Consider the following 22187-nt stretch of genomic DNA (forward strand, 5'->3'; position numbering starts at 1 on the left):
CACTAGCCAACTCTAGAGTGATACATGTAGATACTGTCCTTTGGAGGGATGGTAGCAACAATTACTTGATTTTATGTGTAGTAGATGACCCATTGCGCCAATGGTGCAAAGGACAAGAGCAAGCCAAGTATTGAAAGAGTACACATAAAAATATTTAGAGAAAGATTGAAACATATGGAAATAAAAAATTGTTGCTGGCAATGTAATGATTTTCTCTAACCAGTGTAAACATATATAAATAGTCTTCTGAAAATATTAGTAGAAGGGCAGTTGATTACATATATAGAACAAGTGATCACAAACTTGTTTTGACCACGGAGACAGTAATGAGGTCTAAAGTGTACATGCAGTATCATACACGAATGGAAATCTAAAGGCTATACATATCTTGCTCAGAGCAACGCTGTCAGTGTCAAAACCGGCGGATCTCGGGTAAGGGGTCCCGAACTGTGCGTCTAGGTCGGATGGTAACCGGAGGCAGGGGACACGAAGTTTTACCCAGGTTCGGGCCCTCTCGATGGAGGTAAAACCCTACGTCCTGCTTGATTAATATTGATGATATGGGTATTACAAGAGTTGATCTACCACGAGATCAGAGATGCTAAACCCTAGAAGCTAGCCTATGGTATGATTGTTGATGTGTATGTCGTCCTACGGACTAGAACCCTCTGGTATATATAGACACCAGAGAGGGTTAGGGTTACATAAAGTCGGTTACAATGGTAGGAGATCCGATCATCCATATCGCCAAGCTTGCCTTCCATGCCAAGGAAAGTCCCTTTCGGACGCGGGACGGAGTCTTCAATCTTGTATCTTCATAGTCCAGGAGTTCGGCTGAAGGTATAGTTTGGCTATCCAAACACCCCCTAATCCAGGACTCCCTCAGTAGCCCCCGAACCAGGCTTCAATGATGATGAGTCCGGCGCGCAGATTGTCTTCGGAATTGCAAGGTGGGTTCTTCTCCAAATTTCATGTACCTGTTTGAATAAAGTCCGGTTTCTTGTAGATGTTGCACTCCTTGGCTTCTACGCTCAATAATGGCTGTTTTCCATGTGTCAAACAAATATGAAAAGTCTGAGTGTTTTTACGTTCACACCCCTAGTCGTGTAAATGAGTTGCCCCTTTTTAAGGGGACAAGGATTTAGATCCAATCCACACCTTCTCCCCTCCCCGAGTGTTCATCAGAGTGCATCCGACAAAGGTCCATTCCACCATGGCCAGCCGCCGCAACTCCTCCTCTCGCCCTTCTAGCCCTAAGCCTGGATATTGGGAGAGATGTTCTACTCCGCATAGCGAGCTAGTTACGCTTCAGACCACGGGATTTCTCCCCCGGCCTATATGGTCCTGGTCCGAGCCGGTCTTGCCGTCTACAACGGCGGAGAGCAAGCAGAGAATGCCCCTAATCCATCCAAAGGAGAGCGGGTGTGCCTTGTTCCTTACTTAATAAGGGGGCTCGGATTTCCCATCCACTCTTTCTCCGGGGGCTGCTGGAGTTCAACGGCCTCCAGCTACATCACCTCACGCCTGCCTCAGTATTGCATATCCCGGGCTTTGTAGCCCTCTGCGAGCTGTTCTTGGGTATTGAAGCTCATTTCGGACTGTGGAAGGAGCTATTTTGCCTCGTGCCCCGTTCCAAGAAAGGGTCAATGTATCAAGTGGGTGGAGCCGAAGTATGGCGCATCGTCGGGACTGGATATCTGTCCGGAACCCCAAAGAAGGCGTCCGAAGACTGGCCCTCAGAATGGTTCTATATAGAAGACGTCTCGCTGCCGGATCCTGTCCGGATCGGCCTCCCAGAGTTCGATAGCGCTCCTTTAAAGAAACGCCTAAGCTAGCATCCACGGAGCCCTCAAAGGGAAAGTGACAGGGACATCGTTTATCTCATGGGCCAAATAAGATTGTTGGCCCATTCCGGACTAACCATGATCAGAGTTATGGCCGAATGCATCATGCGGGGGGTGCAGCCGCTTCAGTACAGAAGCCACCCCATGTGGGATTTCAACGGGGAGGACGACGCCACCCGCTACGGCCGTAAAGGGCCAGATTCAGTTGCCACTCTATTAAAGATCTTGTCCACTTTGTACAAGGGAGAAGAGGAGGAATTTCTCCACGTCAACCCACAGGGTGGATTCTCTATGCACAATCCCCCAAGCTGGGTAAGTGGTCGCATTTACTTGCTCATCCATTTAGTGTTCCCATTGTTAAATACTTAGTCTGATGACTTCAACGCAGGAACTGCGCCAGGCCGTTAAGGACATAAGCAGCCCGCCTCCACAACCCTAGTACTCAGGACGGTCTCTCGACCCGGCCTCTCAAGAGGATCCGGAAATATCGGTGGAGCTGATTGATGGAGTGTTCCATCAATTAAGCGAGGACAACGCGTTGGTAGCCATTACGGCCAATTACCCAGGGCTAATCCGAACACCCCAGGTACCTGAGACTGAAGTCCCTGTACCCCGGACAGGGGTCCGTCCACGCGTGTTTAATTTCCTGATCGCAAGCGAACTTTACAGGGGAGGTTTTTGAGGCAGAAGGCCGAACCTGCGGCGACAAACCAACCAGGGGCCGCAGGGCATCAGCGCGAAGGTATGGCGCGCCCCTTTATCCCAGTTGATATACCTTCGAGGCACATTTGACACTCGTGCCCTTTTTATGACAAAGAGACCTCGCCGGACTATATCCGGAGAGGCTGCTAATCGTGCCTCCACCAGCCAGGCTCCAAAGCCTGGTCCGAGGGCAGAAGCGAACGCAAGGCGTGTGCCAGACATTCCTCCGATGGAGGATGCGGACGGGTTATCTGCCACCAACTCAGAGGTGGAAAGTGCCATGAACCACAAGCGTCGCCGGACAATTCTTCGCGACGCTTGCTTCTCCCAAGAGGCATTAGATGCCTTCAATTCGGGAGATGCGCACCTCCGTGCCGCTCAAAATGGTCTAGCCAGAGCCACAGAGCAATATGTAAAAGACATACGTGTAAGAAAATTTTGGTAAATATATATGTAGCAGTAGCCCCCGAGACTGAAAACAGTTAGAATAACTGGTTTAAGGATCATTTGAAATGCAGGTTCTTACAAAAAAGAATTCCTACCGACCCAGGAGCTGGAAGAGTGCAAAGCCCAACTAGAGGCCGCACTAGCCGTGGCAGGGGATCCTAAGGAGACCCCCTCTGGCAATATACATTTCGAAAGATAAGTATGTGGCGAAGCAACTCTTTTGTGCGAATCTGACAAATAAAACTGCAGATGGCGCCGGATTGAATTCGGAAAGGCAACACCTCGAACGCCAACTAAAGGCTGGTGAGAGGGTGCTGTTAAAGGTGATGGGGGAGAAGAACGTTCTCCAAGATGCCAACACCCGGCTGGGCGTCGAGCTAAAAGATGATCGTGCCCAGCTGTCAGACTCCGTGAAGGAGAATCAGCGGCTTCGGCGCGGCATATTTAGTAAGTGCTTGAACGAACCTTTTAAAAGAAAGTTCGGCGGTGCCGTCGATTAACAGAGCAATATCCGTAGGTATGTTAACAGGTCATCATGTAGATGAGACGCCTGGTTCTACGGATGACCTTCTTCCCGAGCTCTTGCAATTTCTCAATCGAGTTCGGCAGGCGATGCGAGGCGTTGCCCAGGTCCTGTGGCCATCCGTCTCCACACCCGAAGGTCTTGGAGAGCTTGCAGAGAAGCTGAGGGGAGCACGGCGGCACTTCCATTTGTGGAAGATATCAGCCTGCCGCCAAGGCGCTAGGGAGGCCTGGGCCATGGTGAAGACGAGGTATTCACAGGCCGACCCCAACCATATGGCCGAGGTTGGTCCTGTAGGGCCCGATGGGAAGGAGATCCCTGTGAGCTTAGTATACGGCCAAGTAGAGTTGGCCGCAAAGTATTCCCAGCAGGACTGTAAATTAGATAGCCTGTTAGATGGTATTGAAGAGGAGTACAATTAGTCAAAATGACTATGTAATTTAATTGACATTTATAATGCCTTCTAGCCGGATTGTAGATCATTTGTCATGGCCGACCTTTTCGCTTCAGCCCCGGGACCTGACGGTCCGGAGTGTGTCTGAATTCCCATGCAGTTATATAGGAACCGGGGAATGCGTGGAGACCAGGCGTAGGGGTCATTACGGCGTGAACAGACAAGCGCCCGACTAGTTATGTTATATTACATGGTTAGTAAGAAACATCTTCCAGGGAGAATAGTTCCGTTAGGGGTTCCTTTCCCTGGGAGGCATGCCCTAAAGTGCATGTCCATGCTGCAAAGAGAAACGCAGGAAAAACATCTGGGGCATGTGGAAAGAATAAAAAAGATCATCTTTAGTTCACCGACCGAATATTCCCTTAAGAACGCTAGCTTTCGGCTTCACCGAGTCTGAGGTACACGTCCGGCTGACCCGACAGTAACAATCGTAGAGGTGCTCCCTTTACCGCCTAGCCGAACAATCGGGAATGTAGGGGTAAGCACAGGAGCCAGGCAACCCAGCTTGGCCAAAACTTAAGTCATATCGATGCATATAGTGGTGAATAAAAGGTACATGCGGAAGTTTGACACATGTGTTGTGCGTGAAGCCCGTAGAAATAAGCTTCTGTTGAAAGAAGCCCCCAGGTTTGCTGAGCGCGGATAGCGCGTCACTTTGTGAGCCTCTAAAGGCTATAAGAGGGAAAGAGAGAGAGAAGGAGAGAAATGTAAGACAGAAGGTATATATAAAAAATGGACAGAGTAAGGAGACGAACACATGATCCGGCGCTAGGCATAGAATCTTCGGAGGCGGGCTGCGTTCCATGGGTTCGGCTCGAGTCGGTTATCCGATGCACTTCGCAGGCGGTATGCACCACCAGTCAGGACTTGGTCGATGATGAAGGGACCTTCCCACTTGGGCTTGAGTTTGTCCTTTTTCTTGTCCGGCAGGCGTAGAACTAATTCGCCAACGTTGTAATTTTTGGCCCGTACTTGTCTGCTTTGGTATCTTCGAGCCTGCTGTTGATAAAATGCGGAACGAGATTTTGCCACATCACGCTCCTCCTCTAATGCGTCCAAACTGTCCTGCCGATCGAGCTCGGCTTCTCTTTCTTCGTACATGCGCACTCGAGGTGACTCATGGATTATGTCGCAAGGCAAAACTGCCTCAGCGCCGTACACCATGAAGAATGGTGTATATCCGGTGGTGCGATTCGGTGTGGTCCGCAGCCCCCAGAGTACGGAGTCGAGCTCCTCTACCCAGTGTGTGTTAGATTCCTTGAGGGATCGTACTAATTTGGGTTTAATGCCGCTCATGATAAGACCGTTTGCACGTTCGACCTGGCCGTTAGTCTGTGGGTGATAGACAGAAGCGTAATCGAGCTTGATGCCCAAGTTTTTGCACCAGAGTTTTACCTCGTCGGCCATAAAGTTCGTGCCATTATCAGTGATGATGCTGTGGAGGATGCCGTAACGGTGTAGAACCCCGGATATGAAGTCTATCACAGGCCCGGATTCAGCCGTCTTAACAGGCTTGGCTTCTATCCATTTGGTGAACTTATCCACCATGACGAGTAGGTATTTGTGCTTGTGGGTTCCGCCTTTAAGGGGTCCAACCATATCAAGCCCCCAGACCGCAAAGGGCCAAGTGATGGGGATAGTTTGGAGGGCGGTGGGTGGCATATGGCTTTGGTTTGCAAAGAGCCGGCAACCGGTGCATCGCTGGACTAAGTCATGAGCGTCTGCCCGGGCCGTCGGCTAATAAAAACCTGTACGGAAGGCCTTGCTTACCAGAGATCGGGCTGCAGCGTGATGACCACCGAGTCCGGCATGGATTTCAGCCAGGAGATTCCGCCCCTCCTCTTCGGAGATGCACCTTTGAAGGAATCCGGTAGTGCTTTTCTTATAAAGCTCCCCCTCGTGGACTCTGTAGGCTTTGGATCGCCGCACTATGCAGCGTGCCTCATTCTGGTCCTCGGGGAGTACCTGCCTAGTAAGGTAGGTGAGGAATGGTTCCGTCCATGGGGCAATGACGGCCATTATTATGTGGGCTGAAGGTGTTACTTCAATGGCAGAGCCACCGATTGTGTCGGAATGTTCGGAGTCGGGCGGTGCGGTTGGGTCCGGGCTGTTATTGTTCGGCTCCCCTTCCCATGCCACGGATGGCTTAAAAAGCCTTTCCAAGAAGATGTTGGGGGGGGGGACTACATCGCGTTTTGCGCCGATGTGTGCCAGGACATCTGCCGCCTGATTATTTTCCCGGGCTATATCGTGAAATTCAAGCCCCTCGAACCAAGCTGAAATTTTTAGGACGGTGTTGCGGTAAGCTGCCATTTTTGGATCCTTGGCATCGAAGTCTCCGTTTATTTGGGATATTGCGAGGGTCGAGTTCCCGTGCACCTCTAGGCGTTGGATGCCCATGGATACTGCCATCCGGAGACCATGTAGAAGGGCCTCATATTCGGCTGCACTGTTGGAATCCGTGTACAGAATCTGTAGTATGTATTGAACTATGTCTCCTATGGGGGACGTCAGAACGACACCAGCCCCCAGTCCGGCCAACATTTTGGAGCCGTCGAAATGCATGATCCAATTTGAATATGTGCCGTACTCTTTAGGGAGTTCGGCCTCCGTCCATTCTGCGACGAAATCGGCCAAAACTTGTGACTTGATGGCTCGTCGTGGCTTATAAGTTATGTCGAACGGGAGGAGCTCGATGGCCCATTTCGCAACCGGCCCGTTGCGTCACGGTTGTTGATAATGTCGTTAAGGCTTGGTCTGATTCTTCCATCTTGATTTGATGGTAGCCAGAATATGCGTCGAGGAAACACAACGAATCGTGTCCTGCGGTGGCATCGATAATTTGATCGATGCAGGGGAGAGGGAAGGGATCCTTTGGGCAAGCCTTGTTGAGGTCTTTAAAATCGACACACAGGCGCCAGGATTTGTCCTTCTTTTGTACCATCACCAGGTTTGCTAGCCAGTCCGGATGTTTTATATCTCTGATGAATCCGGCCTCCAATAGCTTTGCTAGCTCCTCTCCCATAGCCTATCTCTTAGGTTCGGAAAAAAACCGAAGAGCCTGTTTGACAGGTTTGAATCCTGTTTGGATATTTAAGCTGTGTTCGGCCAGCCTGCGTGGGATTCCTGGCATGTCCGAAGGATGCCAGGCGAAAATGTCCCAGTTCTCCCGTAGGAACTCTCGCAATGTGGCATCGACATCAGGGTTTAACTGTGCCCCGATGGAAGCTGTTTTATTGGGGTCCGTTGGATGGACGTGGAATTTGACTATTGTCGGATTTCGGGTTCCGGCAGACCCTTGAGGTTCGAACACTGGGGTGCGCGCGGAGATTTCGCCTCCTACCTACTTGCGCCCCTCCGCCACGCTAAGATCTAAGCTATGGAAAGAATAACACGAGGGACACAAGGTTTATACTGGTTCGGGCCACCGTTGTGGTGTAATACCCTACTCCCGTGTGTGGTGTGCTGGATTGCCTCTTGGGCTGATGATGATGAACAATACAAGGAAGAACAGCCTCGCGAGGGTCTGTTCTTGGCTGGGGGGATGAACCGCTGGGAGGAGTTCAGTCACCCTTCTCTCTCTCTCACCTCTTCACCCCCACCTCTCGTGGGTGGCTGGTCCTATTTATAGAGGCCCTGGTCCTCTTCCCAAATATCAAGCGGGAAGGGAGCCAACAACGGCGGGCTAATTTGAAGGGGGACAGCTAGTACCAGCTATCCTGACAAAACTAGTCTTCGCCTGCACAAAGCTCTGGTGGTAACGCCGTCTTGGGCTCCACGATAACCTCCGTCTTGCAGTCCTCCTGGTCTTGGTCTTGTTGCACCGAAATGGCAACCTTTGCCTGATGCCTCGGTACTCCGCAGCTGCACTTGCCCCCTTTGCACCAAAGGGGAAAGGAGGACACTGCGCGGGCTGGCACCTGCCTGGTGCCCTTTGTCGTCATGGCTTGCGTCATGGGCACCTCATGAGGTACCCCGCCTTGATCTCTCCGCCTCCTCACAAGCCAGCCTGACGAGGCCATGCCGGAGGAAGCTCCGTGTCGTCCGCCCCGCGAGGCTCGGCCCCTCGCGAGGGTCTCGGGTCTGTGTTGATGAAGATGGGCCGTGCTGGGCCCCCCTTTGAGCCATGCCGCAGGCCGCAGGCAGGCAAGTCTGGGGACCCCCGTTCCCAGAACGCCGACAGTAGCCCCCGGGCCCAAGGCATGCTCGGGCTTGGTCGTGCAAGGGGGCGAAAGGGCAAGAGCGAAGCGCCACAGGCCCTAATAGCCTGCGGTCTTGGGCGTCACGTGGCGGTTGATTGGACGTGGGCGTCTCCACTTCCCCATGGCGCCTCGGCAACTGCATGGATTGGACAAGTCCCTACATGCAAAGCGGGTCATAATTACCTGCGATCGTGGGGGCCGTCGGTTGGCCCTCACCAGCTATAAGTACGGATCGGCGTGCGCCCTTCCAGTTCATCCCCCGTTGCTTCTCCTTCTTCTTTATGGCCCCGTCGAGGAGGTTCTCGGCCGCAGAGAAGGGGAACGCTCGCCAGATTGAGCCCGCCTCTCCCCCACCCAAGCGCGGTCGAGGGCGCTCTCGCAAACATCCCGTGGCCACCACGGCAGCTCCCCGCGGCCATGGAGGCGATTTTCTGCACAGCGACGGGCGGATCGCTGCGGCCGGGGGGCGCGCTCCGGCTGCGCGTCCCCCTAGGCCGCGCTTTCGCACTGCTGAGGTGCTGCCGGAGTTCGTCGTGTGGTCGGCGGAGCCGAATAGCACCCGGGTTCCACTTCCTCGCTTCCTCCTTGGCGAGCTCCCGACCAGCGCCCCGGGCGGCCTCTGGCTTCAGGCCGACGGCTGCTGCAGCCGGGCCTCATGGGTCTCACTGGAGGTCTCCGCAGCCGGGAGCCTGGCCCTGGCCCGCGGTTGGCAGACGTTTGCCCGCGCGCGTGGCCTGAGCCGTCGGTGCACCCTGCACTTAAAGTTCGACGGCGATGCCACCCTCTATGTGAGGGTGTTTGGGGAAGATGGTCGCCGCGTAGGGTGCTGCCCCGAGGGCAACGACCGCGGCTGGGAACCCAGCTCCGGCGATGATGGAGAGGGCAGCGCTCATGCGGCTGGAGGCGCTCCGGGTTCCCCAAGCTTCTCTGGTTCTTCTTCAGGCGGCGACTCTTCTAGCGGTGGTCGCGGTCAGCCTCCATGCCGTCGTATCTGCTTGGGAGGTGGTAGCGTGTCTGGCTGCCGTCGCGCCCCGGTGAAGCGCGAGAGGGAGTCTGCCTGAGCCCCGGAGGCAGCTCGGGTCTTCCCTGCAGGCGGTGTGAGGCGAGCTGCGCCTGATTTGTTCTTTCTTTTCCTTTTTCCTGCGTAAAAAAGACAGTAGTGTGGAGCCCCGCGGGGGCGTGTTTGGGTTATTACTGTTAATCATCGTTTTGCTTCCGTTACCGTACCTTCCGGCTACGTGCCTGCGCATGGATAGTTCCCGGCCCCAGCCGTGGGGGGCGACCGACCCAGGCCCTGTGTTTGTGTCGCGGTGCCCGTGGGGCATGGACTGGAGGGGTGCTTCTGTAATGGGCCCAGGTCACGAACCCTTTGAACGACTAGGATAGGAACACTCGCGAGGGCGCTCGGCTGCTCCCCCCCCCCTCGCGAGGCCTTGCACAAGAGAAATCGAGGCAGGAGAGTGAAAAGTTGAAGAACCACAAGCCAAAGATGGCAACAACTTCAATAAAACTTCGAATGAGAAGGAACAAACCAACTGCGGAAAGCAAATGAAAAGCCGCGTCCGGCACCTGATCTAGTCTTCGACGTCTTCTCACCAGCGCGGAGCTAAGTGCTGCCACTGGGCGTGGGTGGGAGCCCCAGGGCCTGAGGCCGGCGCTCCTGAGACTCCGGGGCGTGTACAGCCCCAACTCATTATTACGTGAGAATGTCACGGGCGGCGAGCTTCACATGCGTTGGCCTTCTTCACAGGCTTTGGGCCTTTTCCAAAACGCGACAGCTTCACAGGCATTCGCCTTCTTCACAGGCTTTGGGCCTTTTCCAAAACACGATAGCTTCACAGGCATTCGCCTTCTTCACAGGCTCTGGGCCTTTTCCAAAACACGATAGCTTCACACGCATTCGCCTTCTTCACAGGCTCTGGGCCTTTTCCAAAACGCGATAGCTTCACAGGCATTCGCCTTCTTCACAGGCTCTGGGCCTTTTCCAAAACACGATAGCTTCACAGGCATTCGCCTTCTTCACAAGCTCTGGGCCTTTTTAGGGGTAGAACCTTCGGAGGTGTTGGATGCTCCATGCGTTCTGGACCGGCACCCCCTCTTGAGTCTCCAAGCGTGTGGAGCTGGGCCTGGAAACATGAACAACTTTGAATGGGCCCTCCCACATGGGAGAGAGCTTGTGCAGCCCCTCCCTGGAGAGAACCCGCTTGAGCACGAGGTCTCCTACCTCGAGAGTCTTGGGGCGGATGTTGCGGCAGTGATATCGCCACAGTGCTTGTTGGTACCTCGCCGCTTGCAGCGCGGCTTCTTGGCGACGTTCCTCCCCCAGCACGAGGTCCATCCCCCGCATGGCGTCCTGCTGCGCCTCGTCGAACGCCAGGACCCGCGCGGAGCGATGTCTGACCTCGTGAGGGAGGACCGCTTCGGCTCCGTAGACCAGGAAGAACGGGGTCTCTCCAATCGGCTTGGTCGCGGTCGTGCGGATGTACCACAACACGGACTGAAGCTCGTCGTGCCAACCTCTGCCGCAGGCCTCAAGCTTCTTCTTGAACGTCCTGGTCTTGAGGCCCCTCGGGACCTCTGCGTTGGCTCGCTCGGCCTGGCCGTTGCTTCGGGGGTGCGCCACCGAAGCGTAGCATATCTGCGTTCCATGGTTAGCACAGTATGTTTTGAAGAGGTTACTGGTGAACTGCGAACCATTGTCCGTGATGATGTGGTTCGGCACCCCGAACCGGCTCATGATGGCCTTGATGAACTTGACCGCGGAACCCGCGGGAATGGTGCGGACAGCCTCTACTTCAGCCCACTTGGTGAACTTGTCCACGGCGACATAGAGGTAGCGGTAGCCCCCTGGCACCCGAGGAAACGGGCCCAAGATGTCCAGCCCCCAGACTGCGAATGGCCACGAAAGGGGTATAGTCTGCAGGCCTCCTGCTGGCTGATGGATCTGCTTGGCGTGGAACTGGTAGGCCTCACAAGCTTTCACTAATTCGACGGCGTCATTGAGCGCGGTGGGCCAATAAAACCCACTGCGGAACGCCTTGCCGATGAGGGTCTGTGATGATGAATGATGTCCACAGTCTCCGCCATGTATATCTTCCAGCAGTTCCTTCCCTTGCTCCCTGGAGATGTAGCGCAGGGATACATCGTTTGGTCGCTTCCGGTAGAGCTCTCCATCCTTGATGCAGTATGCCGTGGCATGTCGTGCCACTCGCTCCGCTTCCTCCTCCTTCTCCGGCAGGGTCCCTTGTGTTAAGTAACCCCGGAGCTCTGTGATCCAGCATCCCTCCCGAGGTTCCATCGTCAGGAGCAGGCGTGCTCCTGAGGCCGGGCCACAGGCCGGAGCTCCCCTGGCAGGTGGCTGGGGGAGCTCCTCCCGAGGCTGAGCCGTGTTTGACATTGACGGCTGGGCTGAGGGCTTGAAGAGTCTCTCCTCGAACACGCCAGGCTCCTGAGGTAACCGCCTGGACGCCCGTTTGGCGATGTCGTCGGCCTCCTGATTGGTGCCACGAGGCACATGCTGCAACTCCAACCCCTAGAACTGCTTCTCCATCCTGCGGACCTCCGCAAGGTAGACTTGCATGTGCTCATCTTTCGGCTCGTACACCTTGTTGGATAAATTGACAAGGAGCTGCGAATCGCCCTTGATGGTGAGGCGTCTCACTCCCAAGGCAGTTGCGGCCTTCAAGCCCGCTATTAAACCTTCATACTCCGCTATGTTGTTGGAGACCTTTTCACCTTGCTGGAAATAGAGCTGCACAGCGTAGTAGAGCTTGTCCTGAGTGGGCGATATAAGCACCGCCCCAACCCCAGCGCCATGCCTGGAGAACGCCCCATCGAAGTACATGACCCAGCCTTCTGGCGCCTCGCTTCCCGGGGAGAGGGACCGATCCTCGTCTGCCTTGAGGCCTAGTGCCTCCATCCATTCTGCCACAAAATCCGCCAACGCTACTCCCTTGATGACTCTGGTCATGCTGAATTCGAGCTGAAATGCTTGCAGTTCTATGTTCCACTCAGCGACCCTTCCAGCTGAGTTAGGGCTCCTGAGCACTCTCTCCAGGGGGTATGATGAGACGACCTTGATGGGGTGACCCTGAAAGTAGTGCCGCAGCTTACGCGAGGCCACTAGTAGTGCGAGGAGGAGCTTCTGAGGCATGGGGTACCGTGCCCTTGCATCCCGCAACACCGTGCTGACGAAGTACACTAGGTGCTCAACGAGGTGGAGTGCGTCAGTGCTGGTGGCTCCCTTCAGAGACCATGGTGCCTCTTGAGGCAATGAGGCCTCCTGAGACTGGCCATCTGGAAGAGGGGCCTCTTCCGCCTCCGGTGCACTCCTCTGCTGCGGCTGATCCTCCTCAGCCGCGGTGGCGGTTTCTGTGGGCCTTCCTTGTTCCTGTTCTCCCTTGTCCCGGGCTGCTGCCGCGGTTTTGATTCGACGCTCCTCTCTGACTGCCACCAAGGCTGCGCTGGCGGAGTAGGGAGTGGCGGCGAGGTAAAGCACCAGGGGCTCTTGAGGGTGCAGAGCCACCATGACCGGTGGGCTGATTAGGTATCTCTTGAGATCCTGGAACGCCTTGTCGGCCTCTTCAGTCCACTCAAAGGGCCCCTTTTTCTTCATTAGCTGGAAGAAGGGCAGCGCTCGTTCCCCCAACTTGGAGATGAAGCGCCCTAGCGCGGTCACGCGCCCCGTGAGCTTCTGCATTTCTCTGAGGGTCTTTGGCGGGCTCATATCTTCCACCGCCTTGACATTTTCTGGGTTAGCCTCGATGCCTCGGTGGGACATGAGGAAACCCAAGAGCTTGCCCGAGGGGACTCCGAACACACACTTCTTTGGGTTGAGCCGTAGGTTCACTGCGTTGAGGCTCGCGAAGGTTTCCTCCAGGTCTTGTATCAAGGTCCTGGCCTCCCGAGACTTTACCATAATGTCATCGACGTAAGCTTCAACATTCTTCCCGAGCTGCGGTCCCAAGGTGATGTGCATCAGTCGCTGAAAGGTCGCCCCTGCGTTACGCAGCCCGAATGGCATGCATGTGTAGCTGTACACCCCACACGGGGTTAGGAAGGCTGTCTTTTCGATGTCTTCTACCGCCATCTTCATCTGGTGATACCCAGAGAAGGCATCCAAGAAGCATAGCAGGTCGCATTCCGGGGTGGAATCGACGATCTGGTCGATGCGGGGGAGCGGGAACGGATCTTGCGGGCATGCTTTGTTGAGGTTGGTGAAGTCGACACACATGCGCTCCTTCCCTCCCTTCTTTGGCATGACGACAGGGTTGGCCAACCAATCCGGGTATCGGACCTCGCGAATGACCCCAGCGGCTTCTAATTTGCGGGTCTCTTGGACGATGAAGGCCTGCTTTTCTGTGGACTGCCGCCTGGCCTTCTGCTTCACAGGGCGCACGTTGGGGCACACGTTGAGGTGATGCTCGATTACACTCCTAGGGATCCCTGCCAACTGGTCAGGCTCCCAAGCGAATACCTTCTTGTTTGCACGCAGGAACCCGACCAGGGCCTCCTCCTGCTCGGGTTTGAGGTTGGCGCCTATGGTGAAAGTGGCGTTGGTGGACCCGTCCTCATCGACGGGTATCTGCTTGGTTTCTGCCTTGTCTTGGGTGAACAATTGTTTCTTCTTGGCGGGTGCAGCCCCCTTGGGCTCGGGGGTCTCCAAGTCGGCGGGCTGTGCCGACGCCGCCGTCTTGAAGGCGAGCTTGAGCACTCGCAGCGCGTCTCCGGTGTCCCCGTGCACGGTGAGGAACCGCTGCTCCCGGGCATCTTCATGAGGTTGTACGCCAGGTGCGTCGTGGCCATAAACTGGGCTAGCCCTGGGTAGCTGAGGATGGCGTTGTAGGGGAGGCCGATGGGGGCGATGTCGAAGTCGACCAGCACCGTGCGGAAGTTGTTGTAGGTGCCGAAGGTTACTGGGAGCCGGATCTGTCCCAAGGAGCTGGATGATCCGCCCCCAACGCCTGAGAAGGGCCGGCTGGGTTGAAGCCATTCCAGGGGTATGCAGAGGAGGTTGAAGGCCTCGACCGAGAGCATGCTGAGGCCCGCACCGCCATCAATGAGAGTTCTGGTGACGGCCACCTAGCAGATGGTGGGGGTGCACAGCATGAGGAGCGCACCCAAGCAGGCCGAGTTGGAGGGGTGGTCCTCCGAGCTGAAGGTCAGGCCGGTCTCGGGCGCCGCCCGGTCCGGGAGAACCCCTGCCGCGTGGAAGCGGTGCTGACTCGGCAGATGAACGGCTTGACGTGGTGACTTGTAGGCGGCGCCTGCGAGCCGCCCAGGAGGGCCGCAATGACCGGGGGTGTTGGTGTAGCGCGATGGGCGGGGAAGAGGCTGCGGGGCTCTTCCCGTGAGGCCACGGAGGCCGCCGGCAGGTGGAGCAGCCATGTGCCCAGAGCACTCGTGAGGGCCATGGGGAGCCAGTTGGCCGTGACCCTATCGTCACCTTCGGCTTCGAGGAGGGCCTCCTCGCTCGCTAGCAAGAAGGCCAGCGGATCTGTCGCGCCGCCGTAGCGCGGCGGCGTCATTGGCTTGAACTTGTTCGGCCATCGTACCCGTTGCCGGGCTGGGGCCAGGGCTCGGAGCCCCCTGGCCCCCGTGCTGGCGCCGGCGGCCGGAGCGGGTGACGCGCTACTCATCGCGAGGCAGGCCGTGGCGGTGGCGGAAGAGAAAACTCTGGTGCACCCCTACCTAGCGCGCCAAATGTCGGATTTCGGGTTCCGGCAGACCCTTGAGGTTCGAACACTGGGGTGCGCATGGAGATTTCGCCTCCTACCTACCTGCGCCCCTCCGCCTTGCTAAGATCTGAGCTATGGAAAGAATAACACGAGGGACACAAGGTTTATACTGGTTCGGGCCACCGTTGTGGTGTAATACCCTACTCCAGTGTGTGGTGTGGTGGATTGCCTCTTGGGCTGATGATGATGAACAATACAAGGAAGAACAGCCTTGCGAGGGTCTGTTCTTGGCTGGGGGGATGAACCGCTGGGAGGAGTTCAGTCACCCTTCTCTCTCTCACCTCTTCGCCCCCACCTCTCGTGGGTGGCTGGTCCTATTTATAGAGGCCCTGGTCCTCTTCCCAAATGTCGAGCGGGAAGGGAGCCAACAACGGCGGGCTAATTTGAAGGGGGACAGCTAGTACCAGCTATCCTGACAAAAGTAGTCTCCGCCTGCACAAAGCTCTGGTGGTGACGCTGTCTTGGGCTCCACAATGACCTCCGTCTTGCAGTCCTCCTGGTCTTGGTCTTGTTGCACCGAAATGGCAACCTTTGCTTGATGCCTCGGTACTCCGCGGCTGTGCTTGCCCCCTTTGCACGAAAGTGGAAAGGAGGACACTGCGCGGGCTGGCACCCGCCTGGCGCCCTTGGTCGTCATGGCTTGCGTCACAGGCACCTCATGAGGTACCCCGCCTTGATCTCTCCGCCTCCTCGCAAGCCAGCCTGACGAGGCCGTGCCTGAGGAAGCTCCGTGTCGTCCGCCCCGCGAGGCTCGGCCCCTCGCGAGGGTCTCGGGTCTGTGTTGATGAAGATGGGCCGTGCTAGGCCCCCCTTTGAGCCACGCTGCAGGCCGCAGGCAGGCAAGTCTGGGTACCCCCGTTCCCAGAATGCCGACAACTATTTCGTCCGCTGGTTTAAAGGAGGTGGACTTGGATCTTTTGTCGAGTACCACGTCGTCCCTATTCATGGTAGAGTGCAGCGCAGTCAGTTCCTCGGCCGCTAGGGCTTCGGATAGTGCCTCGAGGGCTAGTGCGGCTGTCTTTTTTCCGGCGCGGAGTGCTACATCTGGATCACTAGCGAGAGTGATGATCCCGTTAGGCCCGGGCATCTTGAGCTTCATGTACCTGTAATGGGGTATTGCTTGGAAGATTGTGAATGCTTCCCGCCCTAGCAAAGCATGATAACCACTGCTGAACGGGGCCACGTGGAACGTGACTTCTTCGGACCTGTAATTGTCCGGCGTGCCGAACACCACATCTAGTGTGATTTTTCCTGTACAGCACGCTTCCCGACTGGGGATTATTCCTCTAAAGGTTGTGTTGCTTCGCGTGATGCGGTTCCACTCTATATCCATTTTTTGGAGAGTTTCCTCATAGATGAGGTTCAATCCATTGCCGCCGTCCATGAGTACCTTGGTGAGACGAAAGTCGTCCACTATTGGACTGAGGACCAATGCGGCTGGTGCTCGGGCTGTTCGAAATTTAGGTTCATCACTGGCGTTGAAGGTAATGGCCGTGTCACTCCATGGGTTTATTGTTGCTACTTGGTAGACTTCGGCAAGGCTGTGGAGTGTCCTTTTTCGCATATTATTTGATGCGAAGGTCTCGAAGACTATTAATACTGTATTGGTTTCTCTGGGGTGGCTTTCTGTGGCCTCCGGGATTAGGAGTTTTCGCCAATTTTGGCCACCTGCCGGAGTATCCAACATGCTCTAAGGCTGTGAGTTGGTGTGGCGTCCTCTGTGCTATGAATTTTACAGGGTCCATTAAGCCATCCCTCCAGTACGGTTCCATGCCCTGTAGAGGGTTTTTGCCTTTTGGTGTTTGACCCGGGTGTCTGGCGATGATGCACCCTTTTATTTCGAACTGGGCTTGCATTAAGGGCCGGATTGTCCCCAAATTTTGTTTCGGTTTTCCGAGCGCTTTCCATCGCATAGTACTTCGTACTATGGACGCTAAGTCAACGAAGCGTGTAATATCACGGCGACTTATGGCGTTGAGTATTCCCTTGTCCGTGCAATTATTGTAGAAGGATGAAATTGCGTCTTCCTCGCGGCTGCCCTTTATCCTGTGCATAACCAGGAGGAATCTGGCCCAGTAATGATGTACTGTTTCTTTGGGCTCTTACCTGATTTGGGATAGATCGCTAATGTTCGGGTGGGTGGGTGGAATTGAATCCGAAGCCTTACCCCTTCTGAGGCTCAGAGGCCAAGGAATTTCCGAACTCAAAAGTTTGGATTCCTGGATGTCGTCCAATGAATCCAGTCCGTCGCCTGATTCTAGGTTCAGGTCTTGAGTGATATCCTCCCCTCTGCGGACATCCGGCTTGGAGGGATCGAGAATCCGGACGTAGCGGGTCCTTAGGATAGATGAAGGGTCTTCGCACTGTCCCTCTACCACGGCAACGTGATGGGTGGCTTGGGCAGAGTTAATCTCTCTCAGATCGGTTTTAGGCCCAATCTGGTCGTAATCCGTAGCGACTCCCATGGCGGCGAAGCGATCCAAGAGCTCGTTTATGGAGGAAAGCTCTATTGGATTTAACTGCTCGGCAAGTTCCGAGTTGACATGAAGATTGTTTTCGATGGCTCGAGAGGTCATCGTCAGCGTAGAAGCCGAACAGGTGGTCATAAGAAAACCACCTAGCCGGAGGGTTTGGCCGACAGCCAAAGCTCCCTTAGCAACGGTGCCGTCTTTAAAGACGAGGCGAGGACCTTCCTGATGGTGACGACACAGAGGAACTCTCAATGAAAGCACCAATGTCGGTGTCAAAAACGGCGGATCTTGGGTAGGGGGTCCCGAACTGTGCGTCTAGGACGGATGGTAACAGGAGGCAGGGGACACGAAGTTTTACCCAGGTTCGGGCCCTCTCGATGGAGGTAAAACGCTACGTACTACTTGATTAATATTGATGATATGGGTATTACAAGAGTTGATCTACCACGAAATCAGAGAGGCTAAACCCTAGAAGCTAGCCTATGGTATGATTGTTGATGTGTATGTCGTCCTACGGACTAGAACCCTCCGGTTTATATAGACACCGGAGAGGGTTAGGGTTACATAAAGTCGGTTACAATGGTAGGAGATCCGATCATCCATATCTCCAATCTTGCCTTCCACGCCAAGGAAAGTCCCTTCCGGACACGGGACGGAGTCTTCAATCTTGTATCTTCATAGTCCAGGAGTCCGACTAAAGGTATAGTTCGGCTATCCGAACACCCCCTAATCCAGGACTCCCTCAAACGCCAAAAGAGCAAAGATACTAGGCTGATTGAAATACCTAGGTATTTAGTCACAGGAGCTTGTCCCTTGCCGTTCATTGCGGATATAGGAGTGTTCATCTATTAATCATGTAATAGTCAGACAATGCAAAGGAGAGAACGCGGGGAGAAATAGTAACAATCATACTCCATACAACGCAAAGTTGTGTACAGGGCAACAAGAATGCCTCTCGTCGGGACACATTAGGCAAAGGTAACTAAATGGAATACACAGATGCCAAAAGCCATGAGTACAACAATGTTAGATTAGGCGGTGGCTGCAGCTGGTCATTAGTAATCATTATATATGAGTACCTTAAATCAATTGTAAGAGAAGGAAATGTAAGGTTATTTACATTGATATATATAGTTCAAATGGACGATCCACAAGGAAAGACAAAAAAATGTGAAGCATATCATAAGTGGCACAAAAGCATTGTAAACTTTGCTCGAGGAATTTGTATATCTGAAGGAATCCATCACCCGAGTATAACATAAATGAAGTTGGTGTTCAGTTTAAATTTCTACCAAGCAAATGTAAGGTGTTGATGAAGCTGAAACGAAATTAGGGGCATCAATGATTAATTAACCGATTAACTAACCCATCCAGTAGTTTTCAGTTTCACCAACTTGTCCATCTATCCATAAGCCTACATGGAACTGAACCGAAGGTAAGGATCTGAACCAAGAATAGCAGCATAGACAAAAGCAAGATTAAACATCATTCTTCAGTCCTCAAGGGTACATGCATTCTCCTTCCTGACTTCCGCTTCCTGCTCTGGTGTGTAGTGTTCTCCAAAATCAGCTACTGCTTACACTCCCCCCCTAAGTGAATAGTAACAATTTTAAGAGGATAAACCACACAGAGAATTGGTTCCTAATTAGAGCAGCTAAAGAAGCAAGTAGCTAACATTAGTACATAGAGTCTTGGAAGTGGGCTACAATATCATGGCAAAATGACAGGAGCACATCATGCTTGTGATTAGCATAGTTCTCTCAAAATTTTGATGGCTGGTTTGCTACTACTTCCAATTTTTTCTGTACCGTACTAAATGAGGCCCAACAAAGCATACCACAAATGGTTTTTTGTGCAAAATAAATAGACCAAAAAATGAATGAAACAAAATAAATACACAGCCCCTTACACATATACGCAGATGAAAGCTTCCAACAATGAAATAATTCCTAGTTTAACCGAAAGGCATTAGCATAGGTGAGAACAAATATTTTCAGTGAGCTCTAACAAGAACAAATGGGAGGACCAAGAACAACCTCCAACCGAGGAGATGACGAGCCAACAGAGCAATAGACGAAGACCAAACAGCAGATGAGAGGACAAAAGCAACCTGCGGCAGACAGAACAAATGCCTTAGGAGGGTGAAACACGAACGAAAAGAGTGTATAATCAGCAAACTACATAGACAATAGGCTAATTATGCTTGCAATTAGTATAAATATAATTAGCAACTACTATATATACATTACTTGAATGGAATCATGAGCCACTTTCATGCATGTAAATACGACGGCTACCCCTCTCAACTCTTCTGTGCCTCATCTCATGACTAATTCTACTAATCAGTTACTGGGTTCAGTTGTTGTCTAGATCAAGACAATTGCATGAAAGCACAACACAGTACATCCTAATGTAAGATATTTTAACTAATAGAAGCAAGCACATGTCAATTTATGATTATCTAAGAAAGAACAACACACCTGAAACACGGTAGGCACATCAACTAAATTGAGGCACACATATCTGTCGGCACGGCGGCACGGTCACATTTAAAGAATTAATAATTATGGAAAGCCTATAGTGCATGTCGCAACTATAAATACTCTGTTCTCACCTAAAACTATCACAACAGAGACAAATAAGAACAGAGCTGCCAACATAAATGCAGGTCAATGCAGAACACAACAGGTGAATATTTCCAAAGACAAGCAAACATATCTGTCTAGCCCGACACAGCATATTCAACATATCATACAACCACTTAAGCAAACAGTTACAGAAGGCTTTCATAAAGTGGACTGGAAATCAGGGAAATAGACATGGAATATTTCTCTATAGCTACACAGTTTTGAAATATTTTTCTTCTTGAAGCTAACCAAGCCCGTTGTCTTTTTTTAGCTGAAGATAAATCCGTCAGTTTGAAGTAGAAAAGCAATGACTAAACCTAAAGATCCCAGCAAAGGACCATCTACTTTTTATAACTAATCAATTCACCCAAACTAAATTACTTTCTTATCTGTTTTAATGGAACACAGTAAACATTTTCCATTGCACTCTTGCTCCAAGCTTACAAACCCTACATATTTTAGGAGCTGCATCCCTCTGATATTGTTGCATAGGTACTTAAACAGCAGCCTAGTAAGAATACTGCTTGGCTATATTCGGGCTAAACTCTAAAGCATTAATCTAAGCCTCCACTTTGTGTGCACCTTCTCATTATATTTATGCTAATTTAATGGCAGCGCAACATCCCGTTTTGAATGCTAGCTAAGAATACCCAACTAATCAAACTTCTTTCCTAAGAGATTGTAATAAAGAATAATGATGGTAGGTGATCTGACATTATATTCGACTAATAATAAAATAAGCAAGGAGAGCAGGGTATGGAAAGACAGATAGCCTAGAAAAGAAGCATGCAGAGGAAAATGCCAAAGAGATACTATAATAAGCAAGGGCATTTGATGAATTCATTAATTAGTTAAGCCAGTACGAATATACATGACTGAAAATAATATGTATTTTGTAGTTTGGACAAATCACTACAAAAAAAGACACATGCGTGACATTTTGGGCCGAACGAAATTTTTTTCTATTATACATATGACACTTCTATGACGATAATTGTGACAAAACCCGGTATCATCATAGATGTGGTGGGCTCCTACTTCTATGACAAAAAATCATGACAGAAAATGGGCTTTTCATCCTGGGCGGGCCGAAGACGCAGCTGCATGACATTCTTTGGGCCGTCCATGACGGAAAAACCGTTGTAGAAGCAAGGGCGAGGAAAATTTCGGGGAGTTCCCGATTACGGTGGGAGGTCGAGGGCCGAGCGATGCGCGTTTCTCTCGTACACGTACGCGCGTGTGTGCGAGGCGTTGGCTCTAACTGAACCCGAGCGAGGCGTTGGGCTCTAACTGAACCGAGCGATTGCACCGCAGGCTACGCGTTACTGAACCCAAGCGATTGATCGATGACTGTTAACTGAACCCGATCGAGCGATTCCTTCACTACTGCTGTTAATTGAAGCCGATCGATGCTGCCTCTGGATGGACAGTGAGTGTTGTAGGGGGGTTTGGATGAATAGTTCCCGGTGGGGGTGGATGAACAGGACCCCGTGGTGTTGCCTCCGGATGAATAGGACCCCGATCGATCGAGCCGGTTTGGGCTGGATGAACATGACCCCGTGGAGGGCTGGATGAACAGGACCACCCCGTGGAGGGCAGGATGAACAGTAGACGGTGGAGGGCAGGATGAACAGTAGCCCGTGGAGGGGTGGTTGAACAGGAGCCCGTGGAGAGGGCTGGTTGAACAGTAGCCGGTGGAGTAGCGCGCGGTGGAGGCTGGGTGAATAGGAGCCCATGGATGAACAGTCAAAGGTGGAGGCTGGAGGAGGTCGACGGTGGATGAACAGTAGCTCGTGGAGGCTGGAGGGGGTCGACGATGGAGATGAACAGTATCCTGTGGAGTCCCGTTTTGCGGTACGCCACACCCCTCCCGATGAACAGGGCCCCTGTTTCGACCGTAGGAGGTCCGTTTCGTCTGTTTTGTGGTACGCCACACCCCTCCCGATGAACAGGACCCCCGTTTCGACCGTAGGAGGTCCGTTTCCTCCGTTTTGCGGTACGCCAGACCCCCCCGATCAACAGGACCCTGTTCTGAACGTAGGAGGACCGTTTCCTCCGTTGTGCGGTACGCCAGGCCTCGTTTCCATCACCTGTTCCGTCCAAGCCCTCCCGATGAACATGACCACGCATTTCGTTCTGACCCAGCCGGTTGGCTCCCACACGTTCCGTTGCCTCCTGAT

Source organism: Triticum dicoccoides, chromosome 1A (assembly GCF_002162155.2).
Source record: "Triticum dicoccoides isolate Atlit2015 ecotype Zavitan chromosome 1A, WEW_v2.0, whole genome shotgun sequence".
Classification (NCBI taxonomy): Eukaryota; Viridiplantae; Streptophyta; class Magnoliopsida; order Poales; family Poaceae; genus Triticum; species Triticum dicoccoides.